The sequence below is a fragment of the Grammomys surdaster genome, unplaced genomic scaffold, assembly GCF_004785775.1.
Source record: "Grammomys surdaster isolate TR1022 unplaced genomic scaffold, NIH_TR_1.0 126178, whole genome shotgun sequence".
Taxonomy (NCBI): domain Eukaryota; kingdom Metazoa; phylum Chordata; class Mammalia; order Rodentia; family Muridae; genus Grammomys; species Grammomys surdaster.
This window is the reverse complement of record NW_021620984.1, coordinates 1087241-1108714: the sequence shown is the minus strand read 5'-3', so window position 1 is coordinate 1108714 and position 21474 is coordinate 1087241. Positions and strand designations below refer to the sequence as shown.

Below are 21474 nucleotides of genomic sequence, written 5' to 3'. Positions count from 1 at the left end.
TGCAACATCCAAACTCTATACAATCACAGAATTTGAATCAGTTATTCAGCCTGATAGAATGTTTAACCTAAATGTGGTTTTTCTTTTCTTAGAGCCTCTGTTCTCTAAGAATCTAAGAATACATGTTAAATAGTTTCTGGATTTATGTATTTTATTCAATGAACTGCCTTATTCAAATAAGTAACAAAACCAATAATAACAAAGTATACACTTAATAAAATCCCTGAAAAAGATGAGAGGTCAGTTGTAGATCTCCCAGTTTCTTCAGCACCATGTCTGCCTGTATTCTGCAATGATAGACACCATGATGATAATAGACTAAACCTCTGAAACTGTAAACAAGCCTCAATTAAATGTTTGCCTCTATAATAGTTGCCTTGGTCCTGGTGTCTTTTTACAACAACAAAGCCCTAACACGGTAGGCAAGCATATTAGCAGTTGACCTATCTCTCTCATCATTATTGTCCTGAGGGTCAGACATGGGATGCTGAGGGAGTCATAGAACTCTATGTATATATTTAGTATACTGTTAGCTGTTTTACAACTTATCTAAGATAATAAAGATGCAGTTGAGTTCTAATGGTTTATGTCACTGGGAAGCTTGGCGTGAACCACCCAATAGTGCAGACTCCTGCATCTTTGAGGCTGGAAAGAATCCCTTTGTTCCTCTGGTAAGAAAGCTATCAATGGTAGGCAGATAAACTAAGGGTATAATAAAACATACATAAATTTAAAGGGTGATAGTGACAACTGTACTTCTTCAGAGAGTGATAAAGGGCTAGGATGGCAGGCAGAATTTCCAGATGGCTCTAAAAATTGCCTGCCCCTTGAGTACATTTCCTTCTACTCATTTATATACTTGTGGTAGAAATTTCCGTATCCGTATCCAAATTATTTGCAACAGGAGGCCTATGATTGGATAGGGAAAAGGGAGGTGGAGCTAAGGGTGGTAAAAACAGAGAAGCAGGGAGAAACACTGAGAGAGCAATGAAGGCAAAATGGCAGCGGTCATGGACCTGAGTGGTTTCAAGTAAATAGGTAGATATGTAATCTAAAGGTTAGGAATATTGGGATAACTTTCTAAGTTGTGTGAGCATCTTGTGTATTGAGATTTTATTGATATATATAAATCCATTGGTTAACTTTAAGCATCTAGAGTTTTGATTTACTGGGTTACTGGAAGATGGGTCTGCAGACAACTGGGTAGTTATTGCTGTGAAGGAACTAGTGGCTCCAGGGATGACTTAACTGGACCTGAAAGCACAGTGACTGGTCAAGCTGGAGGGAGTAGTCCAGAAAACACCCAGCTAGGACCAGGCAACCTGCCGGTAGCGACATTACTGCAGGAACATTGTGACTAAGCTCAGAGCCAGCCAGATACTTCTTTTCTAATACCTCCCACTACATATACTAAGCTAGGTGTTAATGTGAAGGGATTGTATAGCTGAAATAGGGTTTACAATTATTGACATTAAAATAGACTATAAAAGGAGGTCTATTGAAAAACCATATTGACTGGCTGTAAATGTAGTTGCCTTTTAGATCAGTGAAATACTATCAAAGGTCTTCAGATCACAACCTCTTACAAACAAAACAGTAATTACCGCCCCCGCCCCCGTTTCCCAGGCAATCTTTTGAAAGATGTCTATAAGTGAACAGCTTTGAGAAATGTAGTGTCTCTTTCTGGAACAATGGGAAATTTTTCTTATCATTCAGGGTAATATAGATAAATCATTCCTCTAGATTAAAGATCTGATTTGCTTTTGTGCATTATAAAAGATCCGAGTGTGTATATTGTCAGTTGTGTAAAACCATCGCATCTGTGACACTGCCTTTGTGGTAATAAGTACTATTCCATGTAACTTGGAAATAAGAGAACTGCTCAGACATACAAGCATAAGAAGGAACATCATTTGCCTTCCAGAGTCTAACATCCTCTGCTTATTTTGGTGAAAAGTGCCAGAGAGACGTTTAGCTGAAAATACATTAATATTTTGTACTTTCCAAATTCCTTGAGAGTGATTGATGGTACCTCTTAGGTGTTCCTTAGATTATAAAACAATTTCTGTTGAGTAGCAGCCAATATATTTTCCTTCATGATTTTTTTTACAGTTTATGATGAGACAATTTTTTCACATGAGATTCTGGGTGTACAACTTATTTGGAAAGCTCACACAGACAATTTTGTAACCTTCAAACATCTCAGGGAAAATCTTATCTTCTGTTTAATTTTACTTACTCGTTTGCTTGTTGTTTATTATGTTGTGTGCATCCATGCCTGGGGGTAGGTATATGCTTGTGGAAGTCAGAGGACAACTATTTAGGAGCTAGTTCTTTCATCCACAATGTAGCTCTTGAAGACTGAATTGAGACTGTAGGCTTGGCAGCCAATACCATTACTGTCTGAGCCATTCTACTGACACCAAACTATCTTCTTCCTTATATCAGGTGGGGAGTTTGACTTTCACGTCCACTCCCATCTTTAACCTTTGCTGTCCATCTACAAATAAGCAGTCAATGAGATCATTACATTGGTATCAAATGTCTTTAGATGATAAGAACTATCAAGAGATTCTGGAAACTTCCCCAATATTAATCACTTGATTAATTTTAACAACTATGAGAAAAACAAAAAGAATAATAATAAAAGAATGCACATTGCTCATTCACAAATACTTGCCAATGTTTTGAAGTGAAAAAATAAATAGCTTTGCAAAACTTACCTTTAAGGCTAATTATAGAAATCAAAATGTTCTCCTTAGTTCTCCCTTTGAAATGCTCAAGTTCTTGGCAAGATATTACTATTTTTTCCAATACTTACTGTCAGAAAGTTATTACAGACTTAAGGAAAGTGAGAAATCTGAAACAGTGCCTTTCATGCATTTGTTAAACACTTTAGTTCAGCAGCAGTATCTTGAATGGATCACTTGAAATTTTTTTGCTCATTCAAAGAACCTTGAAAAAGAATTAGAATCTGGTTATTTGATGACTGTATAGCAAGAATCACTTTGCCCCTCTACTTAATAGGGTATGCAATCGGGTAATAAGTGGACAGTGCATATACACACTCAGTTTTCCTCCAGATCTAGTTAACAGCATTAAAAAACTGGAAGGTGCTTGAAATGTTGATCTACACTCAGACTGATAATAAAGATAGCTGACCAAAAGTTTTGTTTTGTTTAGCATCAGTTAGACTACAAGCTTGGTTAGTGCTTCCTCCTCTTGCGTCTCATAAGTGTAGCAGTTTAAGAGTAATTTTGAAGGATAAGAAAATTTTAAAACATTTCAAAACTTTGGCTAATAAGTAAAAACTAACAGTTCAGTATAAGTTATGGGTCATCTGCAATATGTGAAGTTAACCAGTTTGGGGTTTTGTTTATTTGTTTTGTGCTTGGTTTCTGTGTTTTACTAGAGGACGTTTTTAAGATGATAGTATTCTTAAAGGGAGACATTGAGGAGACAAAGGCAGAGATGCAAACACACAAAAAGACAATGAGGATTAACTTTGTGGAAACCAAGAGTTCTCAACTTCTTCATTCACAAGAGTCCTTCCATCCTCCATGAATACTTGGCTATTGATTTAGAGGATTTCTTGAGAAGATGGATTGTGTCTCCAGAGACATAGGAGTCCTGTCTTGATTCTGCATTTAACAGTGTACATCCCTGACATCATTCATATTTGTCAATGATGGCGTACATTTGTGACTCCTTATGAATCTTGAGATTAAATATACTTTCTGTTACATTTTTACCAATCCCTAGAAGACTCCAAGTCAAACAGAACTGCTCAAAATACTGAAAGAAATATTGGCAAGAGCAGAAGGCTAGTTGAGAGAAGGTTTTGATATGAACAGGATTCGGATTCATGTCTTGCCAACAAATCTGGGGAGGATCACCCCAGTGCGCGGATCCCAAGAGCTCCTTTCTTGTTTGTTCAGTCACTGCCTGTGTTCACACCCAAGTCTGGAGGTTCAGGAGTTCTGAATTAAGCATATTCTTGAAGATGAGAACATACCCTTCAAACAAGGTAGTTACGTTTCAATGAAGAATAGAAAAAGGTGCCTCAGGGCTGCCCAAAAGCCCGAGAAGAAGTATGAGGTGTCTTTCTGTGCTGAACATGTTTGAAGGAATGCCTTAGCACTTCATGCTCAAATGAAGAAGAGCACCCCAGGCCCTATGAGTGAAACCCTCTTGTGCCAGTTGAGCTCATATGCTAAAACAGAGCTGGGCTTGCAGACCCCAGAGAGTAGCCAAAATAAAGCTAGTTCCCTGGACATTGGATGAAGACAGCTGGAGTGGTGGAGACCAGGAACCCATTACTGTGGATCAGACATGGAGAGGTGAAGGTGATAGCATAGACAGGTCAAGAAGATCCCCTAAAACATGCTGGTATCTATGAAGCTGAAGAAACGACTCTTATTGTGAGAGAAAAGCTAACCCGTTTGCAATCTGTGTACATTGATTTAAACGACTACAACATGTGTTTAAAGGGAAGAAATGCCGTTATTTATGTAATTGGAAAGTGGAAGGTGAAGATTTAGATAGTAATCTCCTGATTGACCCAAAGGTACTTTTGGCCAAATAGAGAGAGAATTTAGTGACTAAAATGTCTTAGGTGACACTGTCAGTGTAATGAAGTAGAAGCCTTACAATACAGGCAGCTGAAGGAACGTAGAATGTTGGCTACAGATGAGGCTGGTCAACAGGCTCATACCACTCGTTTCAGTCAGGGATAGTTAGCCTTTGTGGATAATGCTCACTGCTCCAATCAGTCTCTTCAGATGACTAGATATTGCCTTACCCATATCTGCCAGGATACAAATCAGGTTCTCTTCAAATACTGCCAGGGATCTGAAGAGGTATCCTGCAACAAACCAGTTTCTGTAAGCCTTTCTGAAGATCCCTGCTGTCCACTGAATTTCCAGTAGCCTTCACAGACATATTATAGTGAGCAGGACTTGGATGTTGTGGGTGATGGTATGCCATACCCTCTGTCACCTTTGCTTTTTGATCCTTCACTAACTCTTGAAGATTATTCAGTCACAGAAATTGCTGAAGGCCCAGAACAGATGCAGGTGGCTGGGGATGGGTACAGATCCCAGGGACCTCGAAATGTAGAGAAAGCCTGTGTACCATTCCTTCAACATGGACTGACTACTGCAAATGGAAAACCAGAACCCACTTCTATCAGTTGATAGTTCATTCTGGGAATCTTTTGCCTTTGGATTTGAAGTTTCCATTCTTCAGACAAGCATAGCTCTGATCATCTCTCACTGAACAGAAACAACTCACACTACATTGTTTCCTTCCGGGTTTAGAGTGCTATAGACAAACATAATCCAACTTTGTGTGGAACAGATCTTTAGTATTTAATTTTGGGGATTTTTGGCAAGGAAGATCAAGGTGCTCCCTGTCTTTGGGATGGAATGCATATCTGGAACTGTGCCTCAGCTAGAGAGAGACATTTCTCTAATGAGACTTCCTAAGCCATTGACAGAAATCCACATGGATGGCTAGGCAGGGTTGTGGTCAAGAACAGTGCTCTTCAGGTGCTGGCTGTTAGTGTCTGGCTAACTCTATCTAAAGGCCTGTATCTACGCCTTTCCTCTACTCCACATAATTGGACAGTATAAACTCGTTTTCCTAGTGAACTGAGACTGAGAAAAGCAAACAACAGGTCTGGGTTTTAATTATTCTTGCTTTAATGCACATTTTTGTGGTGGATCCTCCATGCAAAATATAGTGAAATTATATTGTGTGTATAGTTTTTATATAGTGAAATTACATAGTGTATTAGTAATTATTAAATGTTAAAATGTAACAATTTTTTTAAAAAAGGAAATATTGGCTAGTCTTTAATTTCTTCTGCGTCCATAAGAACATAAAGATTATAAGCCATAAATCTAAAAAGAAACTACTCATTCTGGCAGAAAACTCGAAGGAGGAGATGTTTCTCTGCTGTAAAAGCCAACTCCTTCCTTTTTATCTTTTCCCAGCGTGAGGAGGTGATGACTTAAATGGACTCTCAGCTTACATAGCTTATCAGCATATCTTTACAGCTGTGAACAGGCTGGCCCTCCATCACTTTAATTTCCCTTCACTCCTATATCAAGGAGGCAGAGGGAGCTGATGAAGCTAAGTTACCAGAGTATTTCTTTTTCATAGGCTCAATGACAGGGTTTTCTTGTGTAACCCTGGATGCCCTGGAACTCATTCTGTAGACCAGGCTATCTTCAAACTCAGAGACCCACCTGCTTCTGTCTCCAAGTGTTTGCATTAAAGATATGTGTTCCCACCACCTAGCTCAAACTATGTCTCTTAATCAGTGATGTGCACAACAAATGAGTTCAAGTTTATACATTTCTTTCTACCTGATCTAGCTATTTGAGGACTGATCATCCCACTAGTATTGACCCCCCCTGCTCCCCCACCCAAAAAAGGTAAAACTGATTCCCTCTTCTTTGAAAAGGACTTTGGAGCTTTGTCACATACGTAAGTGTCAGAACATAGGAAAGATTGCTGAAGATTTTCAAGGCTTGATAGTTAATTTATCAGACCAAATACAATTAACGTGAACTTGCTGTTCAAAGTGCTAGTTTCAATTACAAACTTCTAAGTGTATGCTTTAATAAAATCATATCTGATAATCATGTGTTACTATAGTTATAGAGGAATTTTAATCTACCAACATGCCTGCTCACGCAAAGGATCACATCCAATTTGCTAGATCACATACGGCTAGAATGCAAACATGCCCAGGATTATAGTATGATCTGGCTGGATTACAGATACTTCCTTAGTACACACTTTAATCCCTAGCAATGAAGGTAAGATTAGTTTTTAGAAGGAAGCTGCCATGTTTGAAAGTGACCCCTATTTGAGGAACAAAGTTATTAATCAAAGAAAGATTTGAAAGAATAAGTCAAAGATTGGATCTACCAACTCACAGGAGAACAAGAAATGAAGAGAGGCTACATAACAGTAGAGAGGATGGAGAGAGAGAGAGAGAGAGAGAGAGAGAGAGAGAGAGAGAGAGAGAGAGATTGTTTATAGTAAGATGGTTTTACAAAGACAGGTGGCAAAGAGAAACAAGACATAGATAAAGACAGAATGAGCCAGAGAATGAGAAGGAACCAGAATATCAGAATATATTACCAAAGTTAATATAAGGCCCAGCAGATCAATTCAGTGAAATTGACTTAGCTTGGAAGATTAGATTGTACAGAGGCTAGAAGCACCCAGTCTGAAGTCTAGGGATAGTTAGAACATAGAAAGAAGTACTCTAGGTTCAGCCTGAGCCATGTATTTGTACAGCTTTGGTAAAGTTCTCCATCTCATCCCTCCATGTGAGGAAATACAAGCAAAATTTACAACATTAACCCTAAATAGACAAATATTGAAATATTAAATTATTCAAACTGAGGCATCTTCATCTCTTGATTTCAAATTTTATCACAAACTGCAATAATCAAATTTGTATGGTCCTTGTAATGTAAGGGTCTCTGACTCATGAAGAATGATATACCCTAGACTAAAATAGTATGCAATACCAAAGAGTGTTTATTCTGCAGAGAACCTGCATGCACTGGTCTACTATGTATTGGCATGGAAGACAGAATGGTGGACTTGCAGGGTCAATTTAATGCCTATTAGAGTAGGACTGGGTGACTTTTACCTTTCTTTCCCTTGATTGGTTGACTCTATCTCCAAGGGTATAGGTGCCTTTGTGATTGGTTAGGCTCTGGGGGATTTGGGGGACTTTTGTTGATTAACTATTCTTGACTCAAACTAGGTGTTAGGGCAGCTAACTGATTGGCTGCCAGTGGTGGCGGGGGCAGGGGGGGGGTTCCTGGAATTGACATGTTTTGGACTTTTCCAGTTCTGGGAAACAGAAACTTCAGCTTAGTCTCCCAAACTCCTGGTTTGCAGCTTGTCATGGAGTCAGTTTGGCTCTGGCTAACTCAGTCCTCTGATTAGAAGAACAAATGCATACATCAATAGAACAAAATAGAGAGGCAACAAATGAATACACACTTTATTGTCTAATTGATCTTTTAGAATGATTCTGTGAACACAAAATATGGAAAAGATATACTCTTCAATAAGTTGTAATTTAAAAAAGAAACAACATTGCTTCCATGTCAGAACTGGCTGAATATCTAATCATTTTAAAATTTTCTGTACCTCAAATATGTAATCTCCTCAGCAAAAGGGTCTTACTGACAAGTTCTGGAGTATCATCAAGAACATTGGCAATAGCCTGTAATATTTGGGCTCTATCAGAGTTTATCGACCAACAACTCCAAAAGAAACAATTCATTTCTGGTATGGTGAGATTATATATTAGCCTTTGTGGTCTAATATAGATATTGTTGCACCATTTTGGGTTAGCTAGCTCAGCTTGAGCATATATATATATATATATATATATATATATATATATATATATATGCCTTGCATATACCCTTGTAACATACATACACAAACACACATCTATGAACACACACAATTGCACGTGCACATATAGGCTTCTAGAGCAGTTGGGCTACATATGATATATTTTTATTTATTTCTCCCCATATTCCCCCTTTTTTTTAACATTCCTTCTCCTCCCTAGCCCCAATTTAATCGTTCATGTTCCATTATCTGTTTTTTTTTTAACATTTTATAACAATGCATCCTATATCTCCTCCCTGGAGAATCCTCCCATCCCTGCAAATAACATGTTAGTAATTTTCTGATCTCTATGAGTATTACAAATGAAACAAACATATGTAAAGATTCACAGCTAACATCCAAAAATGAGATAAAAAAATGTTGTCTTTTAGGGTCTTGGTTTTCTGACTCAGAGTGATTGATGCCAATTCTATCCATTTGCCTGGAAATTTCTTAATTTGAGTTTTAACAGCTGAATAATAGTTCATCGTGTAAATGTACTATATCTTTTTATCAACTATCCATCAGTTGCTGGCATCTAGTCCTTTTCCATCTCCTGCATTTTGTTGTGAATAGAGCAGTATTGAACATGGAAGAGGAGGTATAGAGTCCTTTGGATATATACTGATGATGGGATAGCTGGATCATGCTATAGGTGTATTCCTAGCTTTTTGAGGTACTGTCACACTGATTTACACAATGACTGCACCAATTTACAACCCTGTCAGCAGTAAATACATATTCCTTTTTTTGCCACTTTCATTCTAGCATTTGTCTTTTTAAAAATATTTTTCTTTTTTCTTTTATTTCATTCTTTTTAAACTTTATCTTAACAATTCTGAACTGGGTAAGAGGAAATCTCAAAGTAGTTTTAATTTTCATTTCCCTGATGATTTAGGATGTTGAACATTTTTTTTGAAAGGTGTTTCTTCAATCATTTGTACTCCGTTTTTTTCAAAACCCTCTGATAAATTCCATGCCTTTTACTCTTTCTTTTAGTACCATTCTCATATCAATGAGAGACTCAAAGACACAAAATTGGAAGAGGGATATGCTGATGCAGTCTGTGGGGAGTTGTAGAGACAATATGGTAGGTAGATAACACACACACACACATGAAATTCACATAGAATAAAGTATTTTAATAAAAGTAATTCAACCTGGGTTAATGATATAACTAAAATACCCTAAATTCTAAAATGACTAAAGAAAATACAGAGAAAATTCAAATTTTAATACATTACCAAAACCACAAGCAATTAAAGCAGAAAAAATGGCTTACAGAAATGGGAAAACCTTCAACCCATGACAGGAATTTAAAACAAAGAAAGCTTGGTGGTGGTAGGGACACACTTTTAATCCCAGCACTTGATAGGCAGAGGCAGGGGTATCTCCAAATTGGAGACCAGCTTAGTCAACAGAGTAAGTTCCAGGACAGCCAGAACTAAAGAGGAACCTTGTAAAAAAATACTAAAATAAAATGAAACAAAAGAAAGGAAAAAGAGAGAAAGAAAGGAATGAAGGGAGACAACCTAGAGCATGTCAGAAAATAGTTACAAGACAATTGTGTGAGTGTGTGTGTTCTTTATTGCAGTGCAGTAGATCAAACATAAGGTCTTAAACATAGAAGGCAAAAAAAAAAAAAAATCTACCATGACATTCCTATTGCCTGTTAAGTCCCCAAATGTCTAACTTTATACAAATACAGCAAATGGGAACAGAAAGAAGGATGTTTTAAATTTTATGATATTAAAATGCCCGAGGTTTATAATTTATGCAGACATCATGACTGCCGCACCTGTCTCAAGGCCAATCTTTGTCCGTACTTATAACACTTTTGAGTTACTAAGGCAAAATATTGTTAGCTGTCAGAAGTAAAAGTTACTCAAATATAAAATATTATTCAGAAATAAAAGCCGAGAATTACATACAGAATTTCAAACAAAGAGATTTTTTCATTTTAAATACTTATCACTAAATTAATAAAAGCATCACCCCAGCAATAAAAAAAATTAAATAGTAGCATGTCTATTTGGAGGGGAACAATTGTCTTTCTTTTTTGTTGGAGATATCATTTTACCTTTTTATTTTATCATAGTTTAGATCTTTGCTCATGATCTTAACGGTCCTTGAGTTTCTAAGTTCTTATCAACAGACTCGATCAATCATTCTGAGAAAGCCATGGGAATAAACGCTTAAGCAATAGTGGCTTTGCACTATATAAATAGAACATGTCATCACCATCCCAAGACCTCCTTGGCCTCTGTAGGATTTAGCCCAAGAAAAGTTCCTGCATAATACTTAGTCATATATTGGCAAAATAGAGACACCCACTTGCTTACCAAATTAGACCAGATGGAAAAGTTGATTCCATGTTAAAGCAACTCCAATATCTTTATCCCCAAGTGTTTATTGTTCTTCCCTATGTACAGACATGAATGCCCCCTGCCCAGAAAGTCACATAGTGTAGGTCCTTCTACACCAAGGATACTTCAGACTTGTAAAAAGTAATTTCCATGCATCAAAGCTGTTTTGTTGTTGAATGTCTCCAAGAAAGTACTTTGTGAAAAAATAAAAGAAAAATTAAAACTATAAGGCAAAACAAAACCACTTTAAAATTTTCTGTACCCCATCACTAGTAGAGATGAAGAATGCTAATAGCACACTTTAGCATATTTTTACACTTTCCCAATTGTCACTTGACAGATGCACTCAAGAATCCATGAAGCCTGAATAACCATAATTCTGCAACATAAAAATAAATTCCTTTGGGTTTATAATGAATTTTAGTACCAATAAACACAGCAGGAAGAGAATAACATCTCAGCTGAGGCCTGTTACTGAATCACATGCACGTCTCTGTAGGATTTGCCAAAATTCCTTAGAAAATGGGCTGAATAAAACTTATTACTGATTTTAGTAAAACAAACTCTGTGAAAGATAGTATTCCAATAGCGGTGATTTCCTTTCCTCGGAAATCCTGGAAGGTTTTTAAAAGGAGAGTGATAGCAGGCATGCTTTTAAAATGCATCTTTAAGAATTCTACTTTTGCTAGGCAAGACCCCATACACAGTGTTAGCTTTAAAGGCCTTCTGGATGCTTGCTTTAAAATTTGTTAGTTATAGTAAACTTGACAGTTTGGAGAAACTTAGGAACTCGAGGTAAATTAAATTTACAAAGTTTTCTTCTGACATTTCCAGCTAAGGGGCCATTTTCCTGTTCCTTTTCTCATCTCTGTTATTACCAGCAGTACCCATCCAGTTGCAGAGTTCTCCCTTCTCCTCATCAAATCCTGACCACTGGATTTTAGAATGGTACCACGTCACATTCATCTGTACTTACTCTATGAGTAAAGCATTCACGAAAACACCAAAATTTTTTGACGAGAGAGTCTTCTCCAATCTCAGCTTCCTGAAAATAACAAGTTTATCTTTGACATTAATTACTTTAAGAGTAAAACTTTACATTGTTTAGAGCCATCAAAATGATTCTGAATTTTTTTCAGTTCTTCAATCTTAAATCAATCTAAAACTTAGATATGTGATCTAGAATCTGATAACATGGCCAGGAATGGAATTGGATCTTGTAATCTTAGTTTGAAGCCAACCTTGGACATCAGGAATTAGGATAAGAGTATGGGAAGCACATATAGAAGGGCTTGGAGACAGGAAAATGAAGATGAAATGCTATATTTATATGATAATATTAAAAATAAAAATGTTCTCATTTTTTAAGGAAAACCCTCTGTCATAAAATAGTACATGTCTGGAGAATCAAGAATTGTAGAAACACCAACCATTGAGTTATTTTCTTTTAAACTAAATATTACATTCCCAGGCAACTGGCTGCAGAAAACAACTCAAATGTCAGGTGAAACATGTAGAATAGTGCTTTTCAGATTTCAGTGTTTATAGAGTCATCGTGAGATCTTGTTAAAATGGTGAGTCTTGTTCTGGGAAGCTGGAAAGAGGAGAAAAGCTCTTTCATCTATCACCAATGTGGATGTCATTGCCCCCTGTGCTCCAGTTCTATTAGCAAGGAGACCGTAGGGTATGAATGAGACTCTGCCACCACAAGGTGAGCTATGACTTCATCTTTCTGGTTTGTATTTATTATATGTGGAAAGACTAAAGCAAACGCATATGAAATGCTCCTTGCAACTCTTAACCCATTGATCTCTACGAATACATTATCCTTTTTCCTTAACATTCATTTTCTCGTTAGATATTTACATAGATCAACGCTGAATTTTATCACAGTGGAAAAAGAAAACAGGTTAGCCATCCAGCTTTCTATATCACTCCGTTTAATTTATTTAATCATTTAAAAAAATGTTAAATGATTTTGTGTAGAGTGAATTGTCTTATGAGATTTCTATCTTTTAATACTCAATTTTTCTACTGGGTATGGTTTTCTACAGTGAAAATGTAAAAATGTGATTTAAAAAAAAAACAAAAAACGAGCTCTAAGGGTCACATTGAAGTGACACTGCTCCGGGACAGTCTGTAGGAGTCAGCATCATGACTGAAGACATCAAGACTAAAATCAGAGAACTACAAAACTGCCCTATTGAACAGCCGCTTCCCAAATCAGAACAAAATAAGGAACTGCTGGCAGAGTTACCTGGACTTATACCACTGTGAGATGTGAGACAAAAATGACCTCAAAGGGCTGTGATGTCTCTAGGTATAAGTGGTTCTGGTGCATGTTCAAGTCCCTCTGCCCTGTAATCATGAATCTCAGCCTGGGATGACCTAAGAGCAGAAGGCACATTTCCTGGGAAGGTCTGACCTGGCTCCACTCACCTCTCCTCTCTTCTTTGCTCTTCTCCTGGAATAGTAAAAGGGAACGCTGCTATATTATATATATGATCGCCCCTACCCTGGGACCATAAGTCATGATGCAACTGTTAATAAAAATTCACTGAAAAAGTTTAAAAAAAAATCTATCATACAACTCTCAAATATCTTAATTTTAAAATAGGAACTGGCATCTATAAAGTGTCCAAATCTAACATATTATAGTCCATGCAAATGTAAGCACTTTTAGGTGTTGCTGTTTACGACGCATAGTCTTGTGTGAAAAACTAATGGACATAATGGTAGGAATACATTATCTAATCAATGAATACTCAGTTATAGTTAGATGGAGGAAAAGCATAGGATATGCTGCTGCACAGTAGGTTAGATGTACACAATGATAATTTATTGCATATTTCAAGTATCAAGAAAAATATTTTAACACATTCATTATAAATGCTAAATATTTGACGAGATTGCTGTGTTTAAGCTAATTTGAACATATAGTTTGTATTTGCATGGAAACACTACATGTTTATGCATATATATATTATTTATAGGTATGTATTACTTATTATAGGATTTTTTTTTTTTTTTGGTTTTTCAAGACAGGGTTTCTCTGTGTAGCCCTGGCTGTCCTGGAACTCACTCTGTAGACCAGGCTGTCCTCGAACTCAGAAATCCTCCTGCCTCTGCCTCCCAAGTGCCGGGATTAAAGGCGTGCGCCACCACTGCCCAGAAGTTATTATAGAATTTAAAATTAAAAATTATCTAGTGTGGGTCTTCCTTTACTGTCTCCTCCCGCATTGCTTCTTCTTGGACTTTTTAATTTTAATGTGCTTAATATATTGAGATTATATCAATTAGTGGAAAGCAGTAACATCTAAGTGTTGCACATCACATAAGAATTGTTAATGCCTTAACAAAATTGAATCATGATTATGAAATTATTTTCTTATTTATTTATACAAACAAAATATCTGGAGTTGGATATTTTGACATTGCCTAATAGGCAGTGTTAAATGAGATAAGAACTTTTTAAGAAGTTGATTTTCCACTCTACAGAGAATTTTAAGTTATTAACCAAGGGAATTCTGAAGATGCACAAGTAATATGGGCTATTGACCAAACAAGCAAACAAAATATTAATATACTTCCATTCAAGGTTTAAATTTTTTTGTGTGAAATAATTGCTTTTTATAGAAAGAAGCTTATTGTCTCCAGGAAGCCTTGGTTGGTACAGGACATTATACTCTTTGAACATTCTACCAGAAAAGTTAATGTGCTTATTTTTCTCAGAATATACAGCACTCTTTTATGTTTAAATCTGTGGTCGTGGTATTGGAAACTGACTTTCGCATGGCTGCCACCCTCTTGGACTTTGCAACTGTAAGATTAAATGCATACCTATCAGCACTCAGGATACAGCTGACTCTCCAGAGGATAGGTCTGTTTTCCCAGATTACAGAGGCTACAATGTTTAATTTCAAAAACTGTATTCCCTCCCCGGGATTACTAACACAATTACTCCCCGTGAGAGAATTTGGAGGAAATCTTACTATAATGCAGTTACTGCAGAAGCAAAGGTTAAAAGGAAGTGTGTCTCCTCAGAGGCCTTCAAGAGTCTGACATATTCAGAGGCAGATGCTCACAAATAGCCATTGAACTGATCATGGGGTTCTCAATGGACGAATTAGAGTGAGGACTGAAAGAGCTGAAAGGGTTTGTGGCACCATGAGGAGAGCAACAATACCAACCAACCACAGCTCCCAGGGTCTAAACCACCAGCCTGGGAGCACTTAGGGGGGGATCCAGGGCTTCAGTTGAATATGTAAGAGTGGGAGGGCCCTGCTGGGCATAGGTGGAAGAAGAGAACCTTGACCTCATGAAGGCTGGATGCCCCAGGGGGTGGGAATTTTGAGGGCGGGGAGGTGGGAGTGGGGGGGTAGATAGAGGTTACATCCACAGAGAAGAAGGAGGAGGGGTGAGGGGATTGGGGGTTCCCGGGTGGGTGGGGGATGGGGTAAGGGGACAACATATGAAATGTAAATAAAATATCCAATAAAAAAAGAGGAAGTGGGGAGATTAAGAAAAGAATTTAAAGTTTACCTTTTACAACGATATCTTAGTAGCAGACAGGAGACAAAACGGGTAGCAGAGACTATTTTTGACATGGCATAAATATAACTTCATGTCGGCCTGCAGTAGCAGAGGGAAGGGGCAAGTGTAGCAGCAGTGGGAAGCTATTACTCTGCCTGAGCTTCAGAGAAACACAAGAATTTCAGCTAATAGAGCCTGTTGGGTCAGCTGCCAAAATTAGAACCACACCACTGTATGCTGTGGAAGTGGCAGCCATGGAAAAGGCTTAAGTTAACATCCCAGGAGGGGAGAAGATAACAAACAAGGAGTTCTCACTTTCTCTCCACTGGCATACACTCTGTCTAAAAACATCCACAAGGCAGCATCGACCATCAGTCGATTTTCTTTCCTTTACTTTTTGATATCATTCATGTTATTTCTTTTTAGAGGGTTTCTCTACTATTTTAGTTGATATGCATTTCAGTGTGCAAATGTATAATTTATTGAAGTCTAACATTCGTTAATATCTTCATTCTTTTCCTAAACAGCATGTTTTCAACTCTCATGCCTTTGGTACTATTTTTAAAATGATTTTTTAAGGGCATTTTATACTTCAGACAATATTGGCGCTGCTTTCTGTATGGTAGTGATAAGAGAAAGAACATGCTCCCTACATTCCACAGTCGTCTGAATCCTCCTACCCCCCATTCTTTCACTGTCCTCTTGATCCTATCAAGATGGTGAAGTCAATATAATCATCATAAACTACTAAACACAGGAGAAAGTATTTTGGTTTAGCCATGTTCGTGCCAGCTAAGTGACTGATTATAAAAATGGTGGTATCCAAAGTTAGCTTATAGTATTCTAGTGTCTTGACTTACAAAGGCTTTTCCATATATTCACAATCTTTTTTGCCTGCATGTACAGAGCAAGTCATCCCATCTGTCTCTCTGAAAGTTTTTCTTCTCTATAGAATTTATTACATGTGGATTTTTCATCAGAAACCTCAGTTTTAATCACTTTGAAATATCTGTTTTTCTTCATTCTTGAAAAAGACAATTTTTGTTGGTTGTAAATTACAGGCTGCTATCTTTCAACATGTCAGAGATGTCCCACTATGCCTAAGCTTTTGATGCATTCACAGAAGCCAGTTACTGATCTATTTATCATTGCTTTGTTAATAATTATCATTTTGCTTTGAAGACTTTAAACATTGTTTTTGGTGTATTTTAATTCAGTATCAAGCATTTAAACATGGATTTACTTTACATGTACTTTTGATTTATTTTGACACTATATTCATCACTTTTAAATTACTGGGCTTCTTGGATCTTCATTATCTCTTCATAGTTGTGAAAAATTCTTTCTATTGTGTTTCTTTCCCTCAAAATTCTATCTTGGCCTTCTTCTTATTATAATTCTCTATCATTCATTTCATTCTTTTCTTACACTTTATAAATGCTAAATGTGTTCTTTAGTTTTAAGTTTAATAAAAATTATTACTTTCACATTCTTAGATTTCTTTTATTTTTCTCAATCTTTTTGATCTAAATTATTATTTTAATATTTCTTATACTAGTTTAAGATATATTTAAAATTTACGTTAATGATAGTTTTAAAGGCTTGGTCTTTAATATTTGGTGCTGTTTGTGATTCTTGCTTGTATTGTTACTGTGTTTTAAATTTTACTAGGCTGTGCTCAGTTTGCCCTGAAGCTTTCTTTGAATGTTTATCTGCATGTTTATTTGTGGCTGCACAGGCTGGAAGTTGATGGAGAATGTCTTCTTAATTTGCTCTCTTCTTAATTTTTAAAGACATTGAACCCAGACTTTCACAAGCAATGTCCACTGGTCCTTCTCTTTTCTCTTCCTATCCAGCTCTGGGATCTCAAGACTGTGTTCTAGTCTCAGCTTTTTATGTGAGCGATAGATATTTAAACCTTCGTCTTCATGCTTCAGCAATAAGCCACTTTATAGACTGAGTCATTTTCCCTTTGACTTGAGACTTGCTTTACGTTGTGCCACAAGTCGTAAGATGTTGTTCTCTAGAGCATTTCTACATTTCTTCTGTTGAGTAGTGTTCATAAGGAAGCAGTCAATGAGATGGCTTAAGTTTGCATGCAGCACTCAGGTAGTGTGAACTCAAGCTACCAACAGCTTAATCTTAATGCGTTATAAAGGGAATGTGCTTCCCTTCCTGCTCGATAGAAATGTCACAGTGCAAGCTTGTCTTTTCATTTTTCCCCTCATTTTTTTTTGTGATGTGAAAATACAATTATTTCTAATTTCTCCTTACTCTCTGATTATAGTCCCCATAAAATACCAAGACTAATGGATAGTGATACTTCTAGAAAAAAAACTGTAAAATACATGATAACTAGTGTTCAATTCCTTTGGTTTATACAAAATCAACTTAAAAATTTCTTTGTGTTCATAAAGTCATCCTGACCTTAGTACTTTCACACTAAAATACTGATAATATTTCTCATTTAGAACATAAAGTCATATTAAGGGCATTATGTTCCAGAACATTCTATAGTGTTGGCAAGAATAGAAAAGTGTTACGCTTCCTGTAGATTATACTAGGACAAGTTACATCATAGCCAAGAGAACTTGAACCAATTTATGTTTCAAAGTCAATTGTTTCTTTTCTCTATTTACTTTATAACAGATCTGCTCTTATTTGAAGGAGAGTAGTACACACTATACTTACTCACTCTGAAGTTCTTGGAGAACTCTCCATTCATTCATTTATTTGTCTGTCAGTTTACTCATGTTAAGAGAACCAAACACAAACCATCCATTCTGGACAAATAACTGGATAAATTTTGAACCCAAAACCTTATTTTAGGATTCCCTGAAAAAGAAAACATGTAGATAAGTAAAGTGGTAATTTTTGGTTTCGTAGGAGACTCATTTGTGTCATGTGAAATTTTTCTGGAAGCTATCTTATGAGAGGATGTTTTGTTGAAGCAGACACATGAGAGGATGTTTTTCCCCAAAGCAGACACGTCCAATGGAATGTTTTGCTGAGTACAGACATGTGTTTTCCTGGAAGCTGTCTGATGAGAAGGCATCTGATGTTTTGCTGGAACAGATTCTTTTGCGGACACATAATCTTTGGAAAGTGTATAAGTATAATCCACAGAGAGTGGATGACTCCCTGGCATTGGATTTCCTTGCTTTCTTTACTGATCTTCAGTTGTGACTTCGAAGGGAAATGCACCAAAGAACTTGTGGAGGTGTTCCAGCTGCTTCTTGCTGCTTTAGCAGACTTGTGCATATAGTAGAGCCTTATGGCTTTTTTGTATCAAGCCACTGCTGCGGATTCAATAGGACTGAACTTCTCACAATAGAGATTGGAAATGCCCCAAAGAACTACTTTTTGTTCGTTTTTTGTTTGCTTGTTTTGGAATTTTTAATTGGTTATTTTGTTTATTTACATTTTAAATGTTATCTCCCTTCCCGATTTCAGCTGCGAGGAACTCCCATCCCATCCCACCCACTCCGCATGCCTCCCCAGGGTGCTCCCCCACCCACATGCCCAGTCCCCCTTCCACCCCTGGCATTCGCTTACACGGGGGCATCAAGCCTTCACTGGACCAAAGGCCTCCCCTCCCTTTGATGCCAGACAAGGCCATCCTCTGCTACATAAGCAGCTGGAGCCATGGGTCCCTCCATGTGTATTCTTTGGTTGGTGGTTTAGTCCCTGGGAGCTCTGGGGGGTTTGGTTGGTTGATATTGTTCTTCCTATGGATTGCAAACCCCTTCAGCTCCTGCAGTCCTTACCCTAACTCCTCCATTGAGGTCCCTGTGCTCAGTGCAATGGTTGGCTGTGAGCATGTACATCTGTATCTGTAAGACTCTGGCAGAGCATCCCAGGAGACAGCTATATCAGGCTCTTGTCAGCAAGCACTTCTTGACATTCAAAATAGTGTCTGGGTTTGGTGTGTGTGTATGGGATGGTTCCCTAGGTGAAGCAATCTCTGGATGACCTTTCCTTCAGTCTATGTTCCATACTTTGCCTCCATGTTCCCCCTTCTAAGAAGGACTGAAGCATTCACACTTTGATCTTCCTTCTTGAGCTTAATGTGGTCTGTGAATTGTTTCATGGGTATCCTGAGTTTTATTCCTAATATCCACTTATCAATGAGTATATACCAATGTGTTCTTTTGTCACTGTGTTGCCTCACTCAGGATGATGTTTTCTAGTTCCATCCATTTGCTTGTGAATTTCATGAAGTCATTGTTTTTAATAGCCAAGTAGTACTCCATTGTGTAAATGTACCACGTTTTCTGTATCCATTCCTCTGTTGTGGGACATCTGGGTTGTTTCCAGCTTCTGGATATTATAAATAAGGCTGCTATGATCATAGTGGAGCATGTGTCTTTGCTATATGTTGGAGTATCTTTTGAGTATATGCTCAGGAGTGTTATAGTTGGGTCCTCAAATAGTACTATGTCCAATTTTCTAAGGAACCACCAAACTGATTTCCAAAGTGGTTGTACCAGCTGGCAATGTCATCAACAATGGAGGAATGTTCATCTTTCTTCACATGCTCATCAGTATCTGCTGTCATCTGAATTTTTGGTCTTAGTGATTCTGACTGGTGTGAGGTGGAATTTCAGTGTTGTTTTGATTTGTGTTTCTCTCATGACTAAAGATGTTGAACACTTCTTTAAGTGCTTCTCAGCCATGCAATATTCCTCAGGTGAGAATTCTCTGTTTAGCTCTGTATCCCATTTTATAGAGTTACTTGATTCTCTGGAGTCATTTCTTGAGTTTTTTGTATATTTTGTATATTACCCCATAATCAGATATAGGGTTGGTAAAAATATTTTGCAAACTGTGGTTTGCCATTGTGTCCTATTGACAGTGTCCTTTGCCTTACAGAAACCTTTCAATTTTATGAGGTCCCATTTGTCGATTCTTGATCTTAGTGTATAAATCATTGGTGTTCTGTTCAGGACGTTTTCCCCTGTGTCCATGTGTTCAAGGCTCTTCCCCATTTTTTCTTTTATTAGATTCAGTGTATCTGGTTTTATGTGGAGGTCCTTGATCCACTTGGACTTGAGCTTTGTACAGGGAGATAAGAATGGGTCTATCTGCATTCTTCTACATGTTGACCTCCACTTACACCTGCACTACTTGTTGAAAATGCTGTCTTTTTTTTCACTGGATGGTTTTATCTTCTTTGTCAAAGATCAAGTGACCAAAAGTGTGTGGGCTCCTTTCTGGATCTTCAATTCGATTCCATTGATCTACATGCCTGTCTCTGTACCATGAAGGGTTTTTTTTTTAAACTATCACTCTGTAGTAAAGCTTGAGGTCAGGAATGGTGATTTGCCTAGAAGTTCTCTTATTGTTGAGAATAGTTTTGGCTATCCTGGGGTTTTCGTTGTTCCAAATGAACTTGAGAATTGCTCTAATTCTGTGAAGAATTGAGGTGGAATTTTGATGGGAATTGCATTGAATCTGTAGATTGCTTTGGGTAAGATGGCCATTTTTACTATGTTAATCCTGCCTATCCTTGAGCATGGGAGAGTGTTCCATCTTCTGAGGTCTACTTCAATTTCTTTCTTCAGAGACTTGAAGTTCTTGTCAAACGTATCTTTCATTTGCTTTGTTAGAGTCACACTAAGAACTACTTCTTAGCTAATCCCCCTTGTCATAGTAATGATCTTCCTTCCCTACCTTTGATCTGTGGGCTATAAGGCAGGTTGACACATTAAATAATCCTTGTTAAAGTGGGTTTTAGAAATTGTAAGTCTACAGATGAGTGAAGTGTTTAGCTTAAAACATCACTTCATATTTAGATTTCACAATTGACTCAGTACTAATAAACATTAAGAATTTAGCTATTCTATACACAGACACTTATTAGTAATATGGAATTTTTCTGGCTATTGATTTTTCTGGTTACTTTTTTTTTTTTAAGAATTAGATGCCATTTGAACACATCTTTTAAAAACACATTTCATTTATCAACTTTTTCTAAATATTGTCTCAGTGAAATACTTCTTTTATTTCTATATATAGTATCACTTCAGTTTCTGGCTATTTCTACTGGTAAACACAATAGAATATCTTAAATATGTGTCAGCTTTATGCTACTATAATGAAATACATGATATAATTAACTTACAATGGGAAAAGGTTA

At 37.1% G+C, this 21474-nt stretch overlaps 2 pseudogenes; both read left to right on the top strand.

Annotated features, from left to right (window-relative positions):
• Positions 1–3846: 3846 nt before the first annotated feature.
• LOC114612707 lies at positions 3847–5195 on the top strand (annotated as a pseudogene).
• A 7761-nt stretch (positions 5196–12956) lies between these two features.
• On the top strand, positions 12957–13226 carry LOC114612650 (annotated as a pseudogene).
• The last annotated feature ends 8248 nt before the right edge of the window (positions 13227–21474 follow it).